Genomic DNA, 19,552 nt, shown 5'->3' with positions numbered 1-19,552 from the left:
CTGATTGTCACAGTTCATAAGGATAGCCGGAACCGGTTTATCAACCAATGGCAAGTCCATCAAAAGATCTCGAAGCCATCTCGCTTCAACACCAGATGTGTCTAATGCCGTTAATTCTGCTTCCATTGTCGATCTCGTTAAGATCGTTTGCTTGCAAGACTTCCAGGAAACAGCGCCACCTCCAAGAGTAAACATATACCCAGTTGTGGCCTTCATCTCATCAGCATCAGAGATCCAATTCGCATCACTATACCCTTCAAGTACCGACGGGTATCCGGTATAGTGAAGTCCATAGTTCATAGTACCTTTCAGATAGCGCATAACTCTCTCAACAGCATGCCAATGTACATCACCCGGTTTGGAAACAAACCGGCTCAGTTTGCTCACAGCAAACGCGATGTCAGGCCTCGTTGCGCTCGCTAGGTACATCAGTGAACCAATGATTTGAGAGTATCTCAATTGATCTTTAGCCATGCCTTTGGACTTTCGAATCAATACGCTAGGATCATATGGTGTTTGAGATGGTGTGCAGTCCGAATATCCAAAACGACTCAACACCTTCTCAACGTAATGGGATTGCAGAAGTGTGATCCCACCCTCATTATCTCTCAGTAGCTTGATGTTCAAGATAACATCAGCCACACCAAGGTCTTTCATCTCAAAGTTCTGAGATAGAAACGATTTGACCTCCTCAATGACTTTGAGGTTTGTTCCGAATATCAGTATGTCATCAACATACAAGCACAGTATAACTCCTTCGCCCCCACCATGGCGATAGTATACACATTTGTCAGCCTCATTAACAACGAAACCAACAGATGTCAGAGTTGTATTAAACTTATCATGCCATTGCTTAGGTGCTTGTTTCAGGCCATATAAAGATTTTATCAACCTACACACCTTTCTTTCCTGACCATCTATCACAAAGCCATCAGGCTGTTGCATGTAGATTTCCTCCTTTAGCTCTCCATTTAGAAAAGCCGTCTTAACATCCATCTGATGGACGAGAAGACCATGTGAGGCCGCCAACGAGAGTAATACTCGAATGGTGGTCAGTCTAGCCACAGGTGAATAAGTATCAAAGAAATCTTCCTCTTCTTGCTGGTCATAGCCCTTGGCCACAAGCCTAGCCTTGTACTTTTCAATCGTACCATCGGGCCTAAGCTTCTTTTTGAACACCCACTTACATCCCAGTGGTTTGCAACCATAGGGACGGTCAGTGATCTCCCATGTCCCGTTAGCCATGATGGAATCCATCTCGCTACGGACCGCATCCTTCCAGTAGTCAGCTTCTGGAGAGGCATACGCTTCTGAAATAGAAGTGGGAGTATCATCCACGAGGTACACGAAGAAATCATCACCAAAGGTCTTTGCAGTCCTTTGTCTCTTGCCCCTACCAAGGGTTTCCTCGTCATCCTCCTCGGGATTTTCATCATGTGTTTGTTCATAATATTCCATAGGGATGGCAGGTTCAGGAGTCTCCTCAGATTCCTGTCTAGAAGTGCTTTGCATATCTCTCATAGGAAAAATATCCTCAAAGAATGTAGCATCCTTAGACTCCATAATTGTACCGATCTTCTGGTCAGGTACCTCAGATTTCACTACTAGAAATCTATAGCCAACGCTGTTCTTAGCGTAGCCCAAATTAATGCAGTCCACGGTCTTATGTCCAAGCTTACGCTTTTTGGGGATCGGCACGTTGACTTTCGCCAAACAGCCCCAAGTGCGCAAGTACGAGAGTGTCGTCCTTCTCTTTGCCCATTTCTCATAGGGAGTGATCTCACTATCCTTTGTCGGAACTTTATTCAGGACATGACATGCCGTCAATATAGCCTCCCCCCACCATGCCTTGGATAAACCCGATGTATCTAACATGGCGTTAACCAAATCAGTTAGAGTACGGTTTTTCCGCTCGGCAACCCCGTTTGACTGGGGTGAATAGGGAGGCGTCCTCTCATGAATAATGCCGTGTTCCGCACAGAAGGAATCAAACTCACTCGAGAAGTACTCTCCACCACGATCTGACCGGACTCGTTTAATTTTCTTTTCAAGTTGATTTTCAACTTCTGCCTTATAGATTTTAAAGTAGTGTAGAGCCTCATCTTTAGTATTTAACAGATACACATAGCAATATCTAGTGGAATCATCTATCAATGTCATGAAGTATCTCTTTCCACCTTTAGTCAACACACCATTCATCTCACAAAGATCAGAATGTATGAGTTCTAATGGTGCCAGGTGTCTCTCCTCCGCGGCCTTATGAGGCTTGCGAGGTTGCTTAGCTTGCACACATGAAAGGCACTTAGAACCTTTGGCTAAAGTGAAACTCGGGATTAAATCCAACTTGGCTAGCCGCGTCATAACACCAAAACTAATGTGACAAAGACGTGAATGCCAAACTTCAGATTCATTAACATTCGAATGAATATGGTTCACGACTTTATTACAAAAATCTGCGAGGGAAAGGCGGAACATCCCTCCGCTCTCATAACCTTTTCCAACAAAGAGTCCATATTTTGTAACAACTAATTTATTAGACTCGAAAACCAACTTAAACCCTTCTCTACATAGAAGGGAGCCACTAACGAGGTTCTTCTTGATGGCGGGGACATGCTGCACGTTCTTCAGCTGCACGATCCTTCCCGAAGTAAACTTCAGATCGACCGTGCCAACACCATGAACAGAAGCACTCGCGCCATTCCCCATCAATACGGACCCGTGACCTGTGACCTGGTAAGAAGTGAACAATGAAATGTCAGCACACACATGAACACCTGCACCTGTGTCCACCCACCAATCGTTGGGTTGAAACACTGAAAAAACAGTAAATAAATTACCGTACCCAGATGCACCATTCTCATTGTTGCCCACAATCATGTTGACAGACTTGGAGTCCTGTCCTGACTTCTTGTACTTGTTTGGGCACTTGTTGGCCCAATGTTCAACCGAACCACAAGTAAAGCAGCCCTCGTCCTTCTTGTTCTTCTTGAAGGTCTTCTTACCCTTCTTCTTAAAGTCGGTATTGTGTTGGACACCGTTCTTTCCCTTGGGCTTGTGGGAGTTGAAGTTCTTCTGGTTCACCATGTTGGCAACAGAAGTCCCTTCGGCCCCTTTTCCGTGCGAGTCTTTTGCCCTCGAATTCTGCTCAACACTCAGATGGCCAATGACATCCTCCACAGAGAATTCACGCCTCTGATGTTTCAGAGTGGTGGCAAAGTTCCTCCAGGAATTAGGGAGCTTAGCGATTATGCAGCCCGCGACAAACTTGCCCGGTAACTCGCACTTGAGAAGCTCAAGTTCCTTAACAATGCATATTATCTCATGAGCCTGCTCCAATACAGGACGGTTTTCAACCATCTTGTAATCGTGGAACTGCTCTATAATATACATCTCGCTCCCTGCATCGGCGGCCCCGAATTTAGATTCGAGCGCCTCCCACAAGTCCTTGGCGACATGCACATGTAAATATGCGTCGACCAGTTTATCTCCGATCACGCTAAGAACTGCTCCGAGAAACACAACGGTAGCCTCCTTGAACGCCTTCTCCTGTTCAGGAGCAATCGTTCCCGTGGAGACACCGGTGACCCAGAACACGTTCATAGCCGTGAGCCATAACGTGGTCTTAGTCTGCCAACGCTTGAAGTATGTACCGGTAAACTTATCCGGTTTCAGTGCAGCGGCAAAGCCACTTGCCGAGAAATTCCTACACATAATAGGTTTTTGGATTGTTGAGTAAATAGGCAATTTCTCGATTAAATTAATCCATGAGTAAATCACTAGCATGGCATTGACTAAGTTGATGACGTACTGACTCTGATCTAAACATGCACGTACTAAGCAAACAGTAGACAAATCTACACATACTGCTAGTACTGCTAATATGAAAATAATCAGGAGCGGGATAAACGAGTTATACCCTCCAGTAGGCCACGCAGAGGCCGCGGCTTTGGTGGCAGCAGCGGCGTCCTCGGCGACCTTCTTGTCGGCTTCAGCTTTCTCGGCGGCGGCACGGTCGGCGTCGGTGGACATGGTGATGACGAAGGCGACGCGGACGTAGAGGAAGTAGACGATCGGAAGCGAGCAGTCGCGTAATCGCTGCCAAAAACCTATTCGCCCCTCACCCCGTACAGGAACCAGAAGGGCGTGGTTTCCGAGACCTGCTCTCCCGTCGACCGTGTACGTGGCGGACGGGATGGAGTCACCGGCGGCAGCAGCAGCAAAGGAACGACGGTGGGCGTGCGCGTGAGCAGATGTGATCTGTTCGTGGCGGCTAGGGTTAGGAGACACCGCATACTTATAGGCGCAGCCGCGTGGAGAGACGTGGGCTCGACCCACGTCCGAGTCCGTGACAGCCCACGATCCGACGTCTCAGATCGTGGCCCAGCTGTCAGAAAACTCTCCGTTAGTGACTGGCAAAAATAAGCGCGTAGGTGTGAGCTCGGCTCGGCTCAATCCCGCAACCCGCGGCGCGTCGTGACGAGGCGTGGCGTGGCGAGGCGGGCGGCGGAGGAGGAGTGCGCGAGGGCTCTTCTCTTCTCAAGCTCCAATAGCATGTAGAAGAGAAACCCTTATAAACCACTCCAACTCTCCTTCCACTTCCGGGGTGGGACTAAACTTCCCACCACACCTAGTGCCATATAACCCACATGGACCCTTAGAGATTTTTCAGAAATTGCAATATGGGCCTAAAGCCCATCTCAGATTTCAGCACAAACCAGCGGCGACGTCCTTCACAATGTCGTAGCGTCTCCCCCAGGGCAGAACTGGCTGTTGGTGGCCACGGTGCTGCTGCTTTTCGTGGAACAGGTGCTTGTCTACGCTGCCATTGGGCATGTACTCGTAGATCAGTAGCAGCTCTCCATTCTCGTAAGACCAACCTGAAATTTGCTACGTCATAACTCATATACAGTACTCTTATATACAAGATTTTAAAAACGGTAATGCTAAAATCTGATTCAGATTTTTAAGCATGACAAATCAAACGTTTTTAATGGCAATTTTATGTTGGTGCGAGGATGGAGAATTTAGTTTGCAAGCATGGCAATTTTCTGGCAAAACAATGAACTGAAAGGGATTTGTCATGCTTGCCATCCTCGACAAATATAAATTGTCATAAAAACGTTCAATTTGCCATGATAAAAAAATCTAACGTCAGATTTATAGTTGAGTACTTAAAAAAAATACTACAAGTATGGCCACAGATGTGAAGTTAGGGGCATTGTGACAAAAGAAGTGGAGCAAGCAGTGGCACTAATATATGAAGTTAAGGGATAAAATATGACAATTTTTGTAAATAGAGTAACATGAAAATATTACGAACAAGAAATCTGGTTATGCTATTTTCATCATATATACCACAGTTCAAATTAGATAAAATTATACTATCTTTGTTCCATTTTACTTGACGTTTTTAACCTTGTCAAATATTCAGGTTGCTAATCTGGACCACTAATTTTTACGTCAGTGCATCAAGGCACGCATAGTATAGTTGTACAAACATAATATTAACAAAATATAAAAAAGTAGTATGAAATTTCAAAGTAGATGATGGCCAAAACTATACATAATAATACTTGTTGACATTGGATCCTAACTAAAAGAAATTGTTTTGATTTATAAGATCAATTAATAAATTATTAATTGGAAGGGAACGATAATTTCATGACATCGTTTCACAATTTCTGTGTATATATGCATCAAATGTAATGCTCAGCGAAGTTTGCTAGAGCCAGTGCCAAAGTGTAAAACATCATATATTTAGAAAGGAGGAAGTAACTTCTATGTATCAATCAAATTAAATAGATTTAAACCTGCTTGCAATTGAAGTTCAAATGGAATCTAAATTTGCAACCAAAAATAGATCGACGCTAAGTTTGCCGTGAAAAGGCATAGTGCATAGTCTATTTAACGCATTACTTTCTTTGCTGAAATCTATGTTCACGTACATAGTCAATTTACAACAAAAAAGGTTCCAAGACAAGCAGTTCGCCACCAGATTAAAAAACAGGAATTAAAAAAAATCATTTACAGAGTGATCTTGGGCAGCTGGGCTTCCGTCTGCTGCCGTCATCAACCAAGCCACCAAGGAATAGAGATTGTTAAGGCCTTATTTGGTTTACAAGAATTTTGTAGGAATTCTATAAGATAGAATTTCTGTAAGAAATTTCTTCTTTAGAGACCTTTATTTTACAGGAATAATATCTTGTTAGTCTCTCCGATGCAGACCAGAGCAGTTCAAGTCGCTTGTTGGTCTTACCGTGCAAATTCTTGATGAAATTAAAGATTGGAGCGTGCCGCTGTAGGTGTGGAGGATTAGATCGTTTTGTGCTCTTTGTGTGATGCGAGTGTATCCACATTTGATGTTCGCATCGAATGTTGGACTCTTATAATCTATTTGCTCCCTTCTATAAAGATACGGTACGTCTTTGTCATACTCTCGGGAAAAAAACTCTCTCCGATGCATATTAATTGTTGCTGATTTAGTAGAAAACTGTATTAAACCAGCGACAGTTGGAGGAGGGAGTACTATACATGGGAATGGTTCCTATCCTTCATATTTGAAAAGAAGCTCGGACTCAATGGGAAAACACTTACCATACACACTATGAACTAGTAAACGACTTCTCTTTCTTATACATATTTATATGATTTGAGATACATGTCATCTTACTTGCTATAGCTTTTCTATTCGACCATATTTCTATCTTATGAAGCAAAGGAGGAGGAGGAGGACTAAGTTTGTAAAGACGGTTCAAAGTTCCAAAGACATACTAGTCAGAGTCAACATTGGTAGTGTCTAATAAGATGTAGACATGCATGGACCAAGTAATGACATACCAAGAAGAGGGACAATGTTCTTGTGACGGAGCCGGTGGATGATGTCGACCTCGGCGAGGAAGTCCTCGTAGCCACGGTCATCTTTCCGGGTGAACTTCTTCACAGCCACATCGACTCGCCCTTCGCCGCGCTTCCCTGACCGTAGCGTTCCCTTGTACACGGCGCCGAAACCGCCTCTCCCCAACTTCATCATCTCATGGAAGTTGTGGGTCGCCTTCCTGATGGTGGCGTGCTTGAACTCCCTGGGCACCCGGGAGCTGTCTCAGCACCTCTGAGAGCTTGAGCCTCGTCCTGAGAGCCTTGTACCTCGACGAGAAGTAGCAGGCCGCCACGAAAACGATGGCCATGATAACGGCTATAGGAAGCACCACCGTCAGCAGTATGGCCAAGAATTCTCTTCGCAGTTCACGACCATGGTTGGGTTCAGGGAGCATGGGTGGTTCCGGGAGTATGATGGGTTCCGGCGGGAGCTTCTCCATGGTGATGTTCCAGCTATAGACCACCGCCTGACAAGTGGGCAAGAATCTGCTCTTTGAGGCGAATAAACCGAAGTAACCCGAAGCGCCTTGGGGCATGTGAAGCGTGGGTTCCTCAGGTTTGGGCTTGCCGCCCTCGACCACATACACCGATAGGTTGTGAGCGGCGGCGTTGTAATCGACCCAGACGGTGTAGATCGCCATGGACGTCGTGTTCAGCTCCGGCTCGATGGAAACGTACATGCTGGTGGTACCTTGAGAATAGTAGTACTCTGCTTGACTGACCTCGACGGCGACGCGGCGGCCGTCGGGGAATGTGGTCCTAGACCTGGCCAAGGATGCGTATGTGGCTCTGTGGAAGCCATCCAAAATGGGAGACAGTATCCCTAACATAAGGCCGCCGTCGCCTTCGCGTGATGTGTTGGCGCTCATGGTGAATGTGGCGTTGAAGGACGCCTCAAGCTTTGGCTCGTCGTACCTCCACGGCCATTGCCACTTAAAGTTGATGTCGGATGGTTCACCGACCGGCTGCCACAGAATGACTTCCACCGGGAGGATGGCACATCCGGCCCGCCTCTTGGGGTCAGGTGGGTAATAGACGGGCGGCTGGTAGACGTCGTCGGTGGTGAGGTGGAGGGCGCCGTCTATGACTCCTGCGTCCCAGGAGCTCTGCAGAACTCCAATAATGGGCAGGTCGAGCTGGAAAATGCAGACGTCGCCGCCCTTCACATCGGAGTAAGAGTGGTGCTGCGGTGCAGGGGCTCAAGACTGTCACCAATACAAGGATGCAGCGCAACAGACCTGGCAACGGCAGACTTACTGCAAGCTTCAGGTCCCGCCGGTGCCAGGGAAGAAGGACCATCATCGTCGCTCACTTCCACGTTTTCCTCTTCTAAACTGCTCTTCTCCTAGGTGTTTCTTCTCTCCTGGTCTGGTCTATCTATATGCATGATGGGAGTGAATTGAGTCCAGGAGCTTCAACTGTAGTAGCACGGCGTGGGAACGTATGTGGACCGCTGAGACTAGCGATAAAATGACACGTACGTGTGTCATGTTAGTGGTCAAGAAAACCCAGGACTGATTCTATTTATCTTCCTAGAGCATCTATAGCCGGAGACCTCAAACCCTTCTCACACACCTGGGCGGACGGCGCGGTCACTATCTGGTAAACAAAAAGCTGACCCAGACTGACGCCTTATATTGGGCTGATCGGCACCCCTCACATCAAGCCCAAATATAGGGCGGATATGAGGAGGCTCGGACATGACCAGGCGTGTCAGCGCGTTGTACCCAGCCCATGCTGGTCCACCGGACCCCATTTATGTTCGTCCTCATCCGTTCCCCGAACAAACCCTAGCCACTCCACTGCACTCCCCCCTCACCCCCCTAAGCTCTCGTTCAGCGATCTCCGGCCTTCCCCGTCATGGCGGGCAACGGATCTGACCACAACCAGTCCAGACCCGTCGACTAGGTGTGTCGTTCCGTGCGGGTTGAAGGAGGCAATAGCCATCCGCATTGCACTCCGCCGCTTACAGGAGGAGTGCGCCCGACGGACGGCGAGATTTATCTGGCGCGAGTCCATTGTGTCAGCACATTGGACGCTCAGATCCTCCGAGGCTGGATCATCACGGTCCTCTCAGGAGCCTTCCAATCTCCTTTTTCCCATCACCAGTCTATCGGAGTATGAGTGCTACCGGGACCAGTGTGCCCACGGTGGGAAGGAGAGGATGAGAATGGTCGAGGCCTGCCTCGCTAGTCGCTATCGACATGGCGGAGGTGGCACCGCGCGGTGCCCAGAGGAGGAAGCCATCCACGCTAGCATCTTAAAGCGGCAGCGAAGGAACACGCGCGCCATCACCCTAAAGCAGAAACGGGTTGTCGTGCCATAGCCGGACTGCCCCCCTCCCCCCCCCCCCAAGGAGGAGAATGAGTAGAGCGATGGGTCAGACAGCTCTGGCGAAGAGCAGATCCAGCTTGATCCATACTGCTTTCGACCGCTAATTCCGCGAGATGGACGGCAAGGATGCCGGGAAGGGCAAGGACAACCTTGGATGATCTTCTCCATAGCTAGTATGTAGGGAAAACATGGCAAATATTGGTAGTCCAATGGCATGTCCTGAGCCACACGGTGTGGGTTGCATCGTTTACGTAGTTGCATGACTTTGTATGAATTTAAGATATGCTAATTGAGATGTCCGATTGTGAGAGAGGAAAACTGAGGATTGACCGGTCACTGTCCGTGGACGCGTCTAGACACATCCACGGGCTTTTACGAAGGGCCATCGGCCGAATTTTATTAGAAAGAAAGAGAGTACAACAGCGATCCACGGTCTAGGCAATCTAGAGCTGTTAATCGGCAGAGTCGAAGCTCCGTGCAGAGAAGAAACAACCTAAAATGAAACCCAGCAAGGGCCCAACATCAGTACACATCGCCTACACAACCAGCAGCTCTCCAGACAGAAATATCTTCTCTTGTCAGCTCCATCACCCTGTCCACATTGCTGGCCACATGCTCAAAAATCCTCGCGTTTCTTTCTTTCCAAATTCTCCAGTGAATCAGAATGGTGATGGTGTCAAAATTTCTTCGAGCTGACTTGGGAATTTCCTTTCGAGTATTGATCCACCAAGATTCAGAGCTGTCATAGTGATCATCAAGGATCGAGAACTAAGCCCGCGTCCAGTCTCTGAACCTGGACCAAACCTGCTGTGTGAATCGGCAAAATAAGAACAGATGATTGCAGTCTTCGGCCACCGAGAGACACAACGGGCATACATCATTTGAGGGCCAGCCCCTTTTTTGCAGGTTATCCGCAGTCAAACATCTCTTATGAATGACCAGCCACATGAAAAATTTGCATCTAGGTGGAGTTTTGGATTTACAGATTGGTTTATGGCAAGCAAAGCGCATATTTGCAGCGAAGGCCACATGAAAATTTTGCATCTAGGTGGAGCTTTTGATTTCTAGATTGGTTTATGGCAAGCAAAGCGCATATTTGCAGCGAAGAACATACCGTAAGCACTGCTGACCGAGAAATTCAGGTCACCCGTCAGCCTCCAAACCAAACTATCCGGAGCCTCCGTAGTTAGAACTGTGTCTTGAACGAGGTCCCAAACTTGTAGATATTGCGTCATGGCCTGTGCCGAGATGCCTCCTGAGATCACCCTAATCCAGCCCCTATTAGCAAGGGCCTCCTTCACCGAGCGACCAGAGTCTTTGACGAAGGAAAACAAAGCAGGGGCCAGCTCATCAATGGACCGCCCACCTGGCAGCCATTTGTCCGTCAAAATTTGGCCCTCTGGCCATCGCCCAAACGTATTAGCGTCGCCGCTTTAACCATGGCAGAGACTCCCTTCCCCGTTTCCTCTGGCAGCATACACCAAGGCCTCTCCTCGGCCTCCCATCTCAAGCACGGCCAGCGACAACGGAGGGCGAATCCAAACCATTTGAGATTCAAGATCCCCAAGCCACCACATTCTTTGGGCATGCAAACTCGTGACCATGGCAGGAGACAGTGCCCCCCATTAATATCCAAATCCCCCTTCCATAAGAAGCCCCGGCATCTCCTTTTAATAATCTTCAACGCCCACGCCGGCAGCTGCATAACCGAGAGGAAATGGATTGGAAACGCCATGAGAACTGATTGAGTGAGCGTCAGGCGCCCCGCCGGTGCCATCAACCTTGGTTTCCACCCCTTCTTCTTGCTGGAATATTTGTCGATGAGGGGCCAAACATCCTGTCTCTTTAAGAGGTAAATAGAGAGGGGCAGTCCAAGGTACTACAGCGGGGATAGTTTGGATTGGCAGCCGAAGAACTGAGCCACAGCCGCCGAGGAGGACTCATCGCATCTGATGCAAGTAACCGTGCTCTTTTGCAGGTTGATGCGAAGCCCGGAAGCCTCTCCGAAAAGTTTCAGAATGGCAGCAATCACCTCCATATCACTAGGGCAGTTTCTGAAAAAGAGAACCGCGTCGTCTGCAAAAAAGGAGGCCCTCGGCACATTGGTATTGAGACCCAAGCTCGATAACAGGTTGTTCTGTGCAGCCCAACTGATCATGACTTGTAGGACGTCCATGACTAAGATGAAAAGAGCTGGGGATAGCAAGTCACCTTGCCTCACCCCCACTGCCCAGAGAGAAAGGCTCACTAGTCTCACCATTAACCCGCACTAAGGAGGAAGCAGTGCGTAGAAGGCCGCAGATCCAAGAACACCAACGGTTCCCAAAACCTCTCCTCTTTAAAATCTGAATAATGAATTCCCAAGACAGGGTGTCAAATGCCTTAGAGATATCAATTTTCATCAACACCGACGAGACTTTCTTCCTGTGCAAACACTCTGGCTGTATTGTGCACAAACTTAAAATTCTCATGTATGCTCCTACGGCTAATGAACGCACTCTGCACTTGAGAGACGAGGGCCGGCAGTAGGGGAGCGGGCCGAACAGCCAACACTTTGGCAAAGATTTTCACTGCACCATGAATCAAATTTATCGGTCTGAAATCAGCCACCTCCAGGGAACACTCTTTCTTGTGCAGCAAAGTGATGATGGAAGAGTTCAATAAGCCAAAGGACAAAAACTTATTCCTGTGCAACTCGAGCATTACCGCCATAAAATCGTGCGAAATTATGTCCCAGCAGACCTTGTAGAAAAGTCCCGAAAAACCGTCGGACTTTTAAGGGGTCGAATTTGCCGAGTCCGGTTATAGATGCTTTTACATGAACGAATAAAAGAAAGTAGATATTGTAAGTGAGAAGTATTGCCGGCCCTTGTTCTGACGCATCAGCATTTGGTGCTTTTGCACGAAGCGGAACCCGGCCGGAGCAAAGAATTTTTATTTACAAGTGCGACTTGTAATCTGAGGATGCTTCTCCTACTACCTCTGTAACATAATATAAAATGTTTTTTTACACGGTCATAATGTCAAAAGGCTGTCTTATATTATGATATAAAGGGACTACAATTTTTTAGAACGTACGTTTGGCTCTCGGTCTCCACGGAGATTTTTCTAAAATTCAAACTTTTTGGTTTCAAAAAAATATGAACAAATTTGTGCAAGTAAACAAGAATCTTATGTGTAGGTGTGTAAAATTTCATGATGAAATACGTTAAAATGTGATCTGTACAAAAAAGACAAATTCATGGCTTGGGAGGATGAACAGTATTATGTGTTAAAAAGCCTCAGATATTCGTCTTTTTTACACAGCCCTCATTTCAACATATTTTGCCCTGAAAATTTACACACATGTGTGTTATGCCTTCATGTATATCTGTATTTAAAAAAATTGAAATGTACAAATATGAACTTTGAAAATTGAATTTAGAGGCCTCCATGGAGGCCGAGTTCCAAAGGCAATTTCCAGTACATGTTTTTCTTCTTCTTTCATTTCTTCTGTATGTATTGGCTGTTCCAGACTTTGAGTGCTGGAGCAAGGATGCTACTACATGATTGTTTCTTATTCTATGATATTAATTTCCATGCTCGTGACTGTGTGAACAGCAGATGAAAACTACAAATAACAACCATATAATAAGATTGTACCAGCAGTGTTCCTAGTAAAATATTTCTAAAAACAAAAGTTTTAAATAGCGCGCTATGCCTCTTAGCGGCGGCTCGGCCAAAAGCTATGAAATGCAGCTATAGCGTGCTAAGCCCCATTTAGCGTTTCAACATAAATCAATATAAAAATGGAAACAAACATACAATCAGGCAACAATTTAACATATACTGCTGAATTTCTTTATTGTTTAGGCAGATTAAGTCAACTGAATTTGTATAAACAGTGGGCCTGCTTCTAAAGAGGACTAGCATCAGCCAATTGCAAAGGAGGTGTGATTTCTCATGCCTAACGATTCAGACCTGATTGCAGACCGGACTCAGGATCATGTGCTGATTAATTTAAGGCCTCACAATGGTTGGTGTTTTTTTTCATTCAAGCAAAAGCGCCAAGATGATAATCAGAACTGTTACAGTTGTACTGGCAGAGTTAGAGCATCTCCAACCGTTCGGCCCTCCAAGGGCACGAAAAAGTGCCGCTTGGGGGCGAGCCGGCGTTTTTTTCGGTGTGAGGGCGAGCACGTTCCCAGCCGCCGCCCCCAGGTCGCCCCCAGACGCCCCCACAGTTCGTCCAAATTTCAACAAACACGATCAAATTTGAATAAACATGGCCAAATTTTGGCGAAATTTAGGCGTTTTTTACACGAATAAAAGGGATGAAAAAAAACCTAAACTACGGCCGATGTTTCTCCTCCTTGACACGGCCGCTGCTCGACCCCTCGCCCCGGCGCACTGCTTCACTCGAGCGGCGGGTTGTTGCCGCCCTCGACGTGCCCGAGGACGCCGCTGAGCGTGCGGCCAGGGACGCCCCACCACAGGCGGCGGCCCTCGCTGTTGTTGCGGCCGCGCGGCATCGGCGCGTTGTTGGTGAAGACGAGCCGCTCCTCCTGCCGGCGTTCGAAGTACGCCGCCCACGCCGCGTGGTTGTCGGCGGCGTACTCCGGGAGCGCCCGCTCCGCGGCCGTCAGGGACGCCCGCGCCCGCTCGATCTCGGCGTGGAAATAGGGCGTCTCAGGGACGGGCAGAGGGGGGACAGGGACCCCGCCGGCGCTGAGCCTCCACCGCGACGGAGTGCGTACGTCGGGGGGCGCGGGGTAGTTGGCCTCGTGGAGGAGGTAGGCCTCCCACGCATGCAGCGAGCGGCGGCCGAAACCGTTGGCCGCCGCCTCGTCGTCGGGGTACCTCGCGCTCATGGTTGCGGGGGGGGGGGGGGGGGGGGGGGCTCGAACAGCGAAGAGAGGGGAGGAAGTGCGGCGGCGAGGAGGGGGAGGACTGCCGATGGTTGGGTGCCTCACCGACGCGGCCAGGGGCGCCTTTTATAGCGGCTCGGGGGCGGCCGCATGCGAACGCGTGGCGGAAGGCGGGGCGGCGTCGCCGCACTTCGCCGCCCGTGAATCAATGGCAGGCTGACCAGCGGCAGCCTTGGCATTGATTCCCCGTGAGAAAACCGAGACGATGAGGACGACCAGCCTTCGTCTCGCTGACGCGCCGGTCCCGCCACTCTTTCGCGCCAAAACGTTCGCGCCGGCGCCTCCGGACGCCCCCCAGCACGCCGGGTTCGGGTTGGGTGCGCTGGCGCCAATTTTGACCCAATCCGGCAAAAAACAGGCTCGTGGGACGCGATTGGACCGATTTTTCGGTACCGGCGCTAAAAAAGGCCTGGGGGGCTGTTGGGGGCGTGCCTGGAGATGCTCTTATTTGTTCTACGAAAGAACTACAGTAGTTGTTCTTGTTATAGAGCATTTTTATTCTGGCGAATCATTAGAATCAGGAGCATTCACCATTGTTCTGTAGCAATATCATTTGAGCATACAAGCAACCATTTATTCCTATATGGATCTAGCGAGCATTCACAAGAAGAGATGAACAGAGGGTAGAGGAGCTTGCCTCCCGACGAGATGTGCTAGGTCATGGTCGCCTGGTGGATGCCTTCGTCGCCGGCGGCAGTGTGGACTGGCGGCCCGGAGAAAGTTGCTAGGAGGGAGCAGCCGCAACGAACTGGCCGGGAGCTGCCTCGCCGTGGCCGGAAGGAAGTGGCCAGGGAGGTCAGTCGCAGGTGGCTGCTCGTTGGCCGGCCGCCGCCAGCGTTCTGCCTTGAGAGGTGGGGATAGGGTTGGCTCGAGAGGAGCAGTCCTCAGCCGGCCCGTGCTGTTTTCTTTTTGAACAGAAATTTTTGGGCCCGACGCGGGACGCTAACGCTATCTTTTTTCTTTTATTAAGAAAATGTACGCCAACGCTATTTGGTAGCCCAAAATTACCCCTAGCGAGCTATCACTTCTGCCTCGGTACAACCCTCCTAAACATTGGTCATCGGCCATTGATCCATCAAATCAAGGCCACTTTGCCGGCTCCGTTACAAATTGCGACACCGTATTTCTAATTTGGGTCAGTCACTTCTTTTTGCCGCGTCGAACAGAGCTAAACTAAAAAAGAAAAAAAGAAATGACGCATATATGCAGGTTCAACTCGAATAGATGCGCACATAATGGTGAATTGGTTCACATATCCAGCTTGTACATGGTGAAATATGAGATATGTGACATGAATGCTGGTACGATTATAGAGTCGAATGATACGATTTTCTTTGAGAATATGTTTTCTACGGAAGATATGTCTAGCTCGTCTAGTCAGAGATCATCCACACCTTATGAACCCTCTGTTCCATTGATGAGATCCTTGAGGATAATAACAATAAAGCTCCAAGAAAGAGCAACGGGAAAATGACTGCAAAAGCATTTTGGTGGAGATTTCATTGTGTACCTCGTAGATAATACTCCCGCTTTCATTTCAGAAGTTTATGCATCTCCTGATGTTGACTATGAAAAGGAAGGTATATGTAGTGAGATGGATTTCATCATAGCTAATGGGACATGGGAGATTACTGACCGTCTTTATGGATGTAAACCTGTAAGATATAAATGTGTGTTCAAGAAAAAGCTTAAGTTCAATGTCATTATTGAAAAGTACAAGGCATGGCTTGTAGACAAGGGTTATACCCCAAAAAGACGAAGATTTCCTTCATACTTACTCACTGGTGGCTAGATTGACCACACGGTGTCCAGGGGCTCTGCGCTTTCTCTATGGGCATAGTGAAGGTAGAGAGATGATGGAATGGAAGACTTCCATGTTGTCATTGACCACATGGTGTCCAGAGGCTCTGGGCAGTCATTGATTCAAGGGTTCAACAACGATCAATGCAGCTTCAGGGTGTTGGTCCTTAGGGTGCGTGCACGAAGACTTCCATGTTGTCATCGACAAGGTCGAGAAGGCTCCGATAGGGGAGTGGTGACAACGGCGCGTCGGCGGGTCGTTATTCAAGTGGTAGTGGTCGTTTGGTGTTCTAGAGGTTTCGATGTAATTTTTTGTGTGTTTGAGGTGCTTTATACTTGTGATGAACTTTTATAATATACATGAATCTTTTTCAAAAAAAAAAAACAGAACATCCATTGCAAAAAATTAACAGTCCAAACAGTTGATGCAAAATTACTTCCACTAATAGTATGATGAACATTTGTAAGAGCATCACTATTTTAGATCCAGGCCTCAGCTCTACTATCTAAAAGAACAAGGATAAAGTTCTCAGCCGATAGAAAAAAGAGGATTATGAGCCCATTGCCACTTCCAACACTTAACCCATTTGAAATACAGCAGCAGCGTGTCTCCTATTTGGCGCGTAGGTCGCGCACTAGGACAAAACGTGTAAGCCCCCCTCCCCAGGGTACATTTGGACCGACCCAACTAATTTTTTGCGTTTTGGGGAAGGTTCCTTCCCAGAAGGTAATTTCTTTTGGTTTGTCTCCGCTTTTTAATTTTTCATTCTTTCCTTTGTTTTTCCCTTTCTTTGTTCTTTAATTATTATTTTATTTTTTATTTTCATGTTTGTTTTTCCTTTATTTTCGTTAACTTTTTTACTTTTTATTTTTCATTTTGGTTACATCTTTCATATTTTCTAATATTTTTTGAATTCATGAACATTTTCAGAATTTCCCAACATTTTTTATTAAAATACTTAGTATTTATAAAATTAAGTACTCATGATATTTTGAAAAAAATCGTGATTTATTTTAAATCATGAATTTTTTTGAATCCGTGGACATTTTTTCTGCAAATTTGCGTACAATTGATGAAATATGAACGTTTTTTTTTGAAACTCGAGAAACATTTTTATGAATCAGGGAGCATTTTCTAAGACGACAAACATTTTTGGAAATTAACAAAGATTGTTTGAAATGCATGAACATTTTTTAAATTCATGAAAATTTATTGAATCAGCGAACATTTTTTTTATCAATGAATTCTTTTGAATCTTGCAAACATATTTCTAATTCACGGACATTTATAGAAATTCACGAACATTTTTTGAATACATGAATTTGTTCTGAGAAATATGAACATTGCTTAATTCCCCAATCAATTTTTCAAAATTATGAACATTTTTTTAATCTGCGAATATTTTATGATCTCCCAAACTTATTTCAAATCCTAAAAAAATTAATTCATGAACATTTATAGTTTCTCAAACTTTTTTTCCAAAATCAAATTTAAAAACATGGAACTTTTTTAAATCCTTAATTATTTATGTAAGACGAAAAAAGAAAAAAAAACAGAGGGTGCGTTCGGCATCTTCCCAACGCGTACAATGTTAAATAGGAGGTCGCAACCTAGCAGCAACACATTACCCCTCAAAAAAGAAAAGGAAAAAGGCAGCGCACACAACCACCATCGCCACCATCACCGCCACCGGAGAGCGGCCGGAAAATGGCCTTGCAGGCGATCACTGAGAGGCTCCTGATGGAAATCCATTGCCTCCCCACCGCAACCAATCTCATCCACGCCTCCATCGCCTCGTCGTCGACCGGTCCTTCCCATGGCGCTTTCGCAAGCTCCATCCCCGCCCCTCCTCAGCTTCCTTAACCAAAGCTTCACCGAAACCACTTCAACCCTGCCATCTTGCTTCACACCTGCGCGCCGGTAGCTAGTTTTGCCCTTTGGGATCCGATTGGATAACGAAGGTATTCCCGCCCTTTCCCCAAGGAGTGGCCATGAGTTCTCAGGACCCATGAGTGGATGGCTATTACAACTGAGGCTCTACCAAGTCTTTGCAAGTGAAATAATTCTAGTTTTTATAACCGAACCTTAACAGCCTTAGGGTGTAAACACTTATAATTAAAATAGGCCTGAGTATGAGAACTTGTTTCTTACAACCAAATTTGTCATTTGGCTCATCATGATCTTAATTTGTGCTCTGGAGGACACCCATTAAGATGTGATTGCAATGAGACGAAACGGGGGATGTGTCCATATTACGGCTTGACCGATTCGCGACCCGCGTCAAGAGTCAGTTGTCCAACCGCAACCCTTACTGTCCCGCGTCAAGGATTGGCTTTCCACTACTGCACTAAACTTGTATGTCACTGATGTTCAGAATAGCATTCCGCATCATCCGCGCTCCTAACCTCCTCCTTGATTGAATTCCGTGATCCTGGGCACCTGCAGGATCGGAGAATGAGAAAGAGACAAGAGACAACTATGATGCAATTGTACACATACATGATTTTAATTCAAAGTCATTCCATCCATTCCTCATTCCATCCATTGCCTTACCGAATTATTTAAACATGGCGCCCGGATCACAAGAGGAAACCATTGGAGAAGACATAGAGATTAATGATTTATTGACAATGTGTCTTATAAATGGTTGCCAGATGCAGTACACGATTACAATTATGGCTAGCTTGGAGGTGGATTGTTGCGGTGATGGTGGTTGCTATGAAGATGAGATGGAAAATGATGGCGGCTAATGCTAGAGAATGGCTTCTGTTGCAACGATGTAGGTTTTCGATGATGCTGCCCTTCGGATCAGGTGTTGGCCCCTTTATAAAAGTTGGGTTCAACGCCATGGAGCCCCTGGCACATAGTACGAGCGCATGCGCTCGTACCAGACGCCGACTTCCCTTCTAGTTGACTTGTGCCTCCAATTTAATTCGTTCTTCCTCCATTTTTGCTTCTTTCCTTGTAAATGATGATTTTTATACATGTATGACCACTTTTCCCACGGAAACAAAATGAAGAGTGGATTTTGCAATGTCTCGCATTTATTAGTCATTAATGGTAATATCAGAGTGTATTTCTATGATTTTCTAAGATAAAATGGTTTAAACAACGGGGCGATGAGCGTAAAAAATTACACTCATCAACTAGCATTGTCGCCAACACCTGTGGAATTCTCCTTCGCCTTTCTCCCCACCCTGCTCCATACAAGAGACAACTATGATGAGGTGTGATGCTCCATCAACTTCGCCTTTCTCCCCACCCTGCTCCATCAACTAGCGTCGTCGCCAGTGCCCATAGAATTCTTCTTCGCCTTTCTCCTTCGCTTTCGCTCCGGCTAGTAGTTTAAATTAGTATTTTTTTTAATCCTCGCAGGTGCGATGCTCAGGCGCATGGCCACACTTCTTCTTTGAGTTTTTGTCCTTCAGTCTCCAATCCTCCTCAAGTTCGTCCATCTTGGATGTAGTTGACGAAGCTCCGGTGTAGATTCATGCCGTCTCCATGGGCGGCGAGGATAGGGGCGTCCATTTTGCCTATTTCTATTTGCCATTTGAAGGTAATTAGACAAGTGAAAGAACTGATCTTACAATCTACTCCCTCCGTCCCATAATGTATGACGTTTTTTTAACATGAG

General features: G+C 46.8%; 1 pseudogene; it reads right to left on the bottom strand.

The window, feature by feature from the left end:
* The window catches only part of LOC123186547 (probable L-type lectin-domain containing receptor kinase S.7), a 36,905-nt pseudogene extending 28,727 nt beyond the window's left edge, over positions 1-8,178 (bottom strand).
* Positions 8,179-19,552: the final 11,374 nt, after the last annotated feature.

The sequence above is a fragment of the Triticum aestivum genome, chromosome 2A (assembly GCF_018294505.1).
Source record: "Triticum aestivum cultivar Chinese Spring chromosome 2A, IWGSC CS RefSeq v2.1, whole genome shotgun sequence".
Taxonomy (NCBI): domain Eukaryota; kingdom Viridiplantae; phylum Streptophyta; class Magnoliopsida; order Poales; family Poaceae; genus Triticum; species Triticum aestivum.
This window is presented reverse-complemented; position numbering and strand designations above follow the sequence as displayed.